General features: G+C 33.6%; 1 non-coding gene across 1 annotated transcript; it reads left to right on the top strand.

The window, feature by feature from the left end:
* The first annotated feature begins 2,222 nt into the window (after positions 1–2,222).
* On the top strand, positions 2,223–2,296 carry Trnaa-ugc (transfer RNA alanine (anticodon UGC)). Its single transcript has one exon. It is a non-coding gene; the product is annotated as a tRNA-Ala (tRNA).
* Positions 2,297–2,681: the final 385 nt, after the last annotated feature.

The following is a 2,681-nucleotide window of genomic DNA, read 5'->3' as shown; positions in this document are numbered from 1 at the left end:
TCTTTTTTAACTCCGGGTGATTCCAATGGACAACCTGCATCAGAATTAAGGATCGCCTGGAGATTTTGTTATCCTGATCCAGCAAGTCTGGAGTGGGGCCTCAAATTCTGCATTTTAATAAACTCCCAGGTGGTGCTGTTGCAGGGTGTGTCACACACTGAGGAGCAAGTAGTGGACCAGCTGCTGGGGACATGCGGGTTTCTTTCACTGTTGATAACTGTAACTGCAGTCTTCAGTAAGCCTAGGGCTGCGGTTTCTCCATCGATATGAAATGTGAACTAGACCAAGTCATTGCTAAGGGCCCTTCAAGCTCAGTCTTCCTGTGATTTCAAGGTTGTTGTTAAAAAGTGTGTGGGAGCCAGGAGTGGTGGCACATGCCTGTAATCCCAGCAGCTCGGGAGGCTGAGGCAGGAGGATCGCTATCATATATTTTATCATTATTTGTAAATAGTATGCCACACACCCTTTATATAAGTAAAGTTTAAACTTTGATAAATGTGAAGTATACATATATACATGTACACATATGTGTATATGTAGAGTAACTAGCAAAGACTTTCTCCCATTCTATGGGCTATCTCTTCATGCTGTTGTTTCCTTTGTGAAGAAGCTTATTAATTTGATGCCATTCCATTTATTAATTCCTAGTATAACTTTCTGAGATTTAGGAGTCCCAATGGGGAAGTCATTGCTTATACCTATGTTGGAGTTTGACCCTACATTTTCTTCTAGGAGTGGCAAAATTTCTGGTCTACTTTCTAGGTCTTTGATCAATTTTGAATTGACTTTTGTATGGGGTGAGAGAAAAAAAATCTAATCTCATTCTTCTACATATGGATATCCAGTTTCCTAATTACCATTTATTTAAAAGGCTGTCTTTTCTCCAGCATGTTTTTGGTGCCTTTGCCAAGGATCAGAAGGCTATATCTCTGTGTTTGTCTCTGTGTCTTCTTTTCTATTTCATGGATCCACACAGCTGTTTTTATGCTAGTACCATGGTGTTTTTGAGTATTGTGGTTCCTCCATCATTGCTTCTTTTGCTCAGAATTGCCGTGGTTACTCTGGGGTGTTTTTTTTTTTTTTTTTTTTTTCTTCCATATGAAATTTTGGACTGTTTCCCCCCCTACTTTTTTAAGGAATGTCATTGGTAATTTGATGGAAATTGCATCAAATCTAGAGTTGGCTTTTGAAATGTGGCCATTTTAACAATATTAATTCTGGCTATCCATGTACATGGGATGTCTTTCCATCTTCTCATGTCTTTTTCAAGTTTTTGCATCAATTTATATATAACAAAGGTAATCCTCATAATAGTGTAAAAAAGATAAGTTCTTCTAAAATTTATATTGGAGAAATGAGTTTGTCATTTGGAGCACAATCAATTTCAATGCAATCTAGTTAATTGCATAAAATAAATACTAGATGAGCAAAAATATAATTGTAAAACATCAATTGTAAGATTGTTACAAGAAGGTTGGAATTTTTTCAGTCTTTAGTTCAGAAAGTTTCTAAGCATGACACTGAAGGCAAAAAAATTTAAAAGAAAATTTATGTAGATTTAGACTACTTAAATTAAAAAATTTTGATGCAAAAGTAAAGAGAGTAACACTAAATAAAAATAAAAATAAAAAATGTTTGTAATATGTATGACAGATTAAGGATAAAATACAGAGATAGCTTTAAAAACTAATAAGAGAAATCAAATAGAAAAGTGGGAATGTATTTGAACAACCAACTCATACACAGAGACATACATATACATTCATCCCCAATAACTTGCACATACATTAGAATTTATCAAAATCATAAGTAATTGAAGAATTGCAAAAAAAAAAAAAAATGAAGACTCCCCTTTTCTTTTCCTGTCAGATTGTTAGAGATTAAAAAGATTGATAGTGTCCAGAATTGGTGAAAGTGTAAGAAAATGGTTACTCTCACTCCTTGTTGGAGGGAGTATAAACTTTTATAACCATTCAGTAGAGTGGTCTGGAAATATTTATTACATTAATAAAAATTATCGTCCTTATGTTTATTCAGCAATTTCTGTTGTATTTACTCTGAGAGAATAGTTGGACAGGTACACAGAAATATAATTCTTATTTATGATGAAAAAAAGTTAGAAACAACCAAAATGGACATGTCTTGCAAATTGGTTAAATGAATTATAATACATTTATACAATGGACTATTATGTAGTTATTAAAAACTACTATACAGGGGGCTGGGGATGTAGCTCAGTTGGTAGAGTGCTTGCCTTGCAAGCACAAGGCCCTGGGTTCAATCCCCAGCACCGCAAAAAACAAACAAACAAACAAACAAACTGCTATGCATACTATATTCATTGACAGGAAAATATTTTATTATATAATATTTCACTAAAAGTATGCTATTATACCACTTATACATAATTTTGCATACTTTGTAAAACAGAAACTTCTGGAAAAATATTTCCTCAAATGTAAACAATAGTTCTGAACTGTAGAATTTCAAGTGGTTAACCTTTATTTTTGTACTTTTCTGATTTTTTGAAATTTATTTATGATGAAGTATCATACTGATATTTTTTTTTGTACCAGGAATTGAACCTAAGGGAGTTTAACCTCTGAAACACATCCTCAGCACTGCCCCCCCACCTTTTTAAATGCATCACCATGCCCAGCATTTACTTATTTTTTTCAAAA

The sequence above is a fragment of the Sciurus carolinensis genome, chromosome 2 (genome assembly GCF_902686445.1).
Source record: "Sciurus carolinensis chromosome 2, mSciCar1.2, whole genome shotgun sequence".
NCBI classification, from domain to species: domain Eukaryota; kingdom Metazoa; phylum Chordata; class Mammalia; order Rodentia; family Sciuridae; genus Sciurus; species Sciurus carolinensis.
The sequence above is the reverse complement of the archived record's forward strand: the minus strand, read 5'-3'. Positions and strand labels throughout refer to the sequence as shown.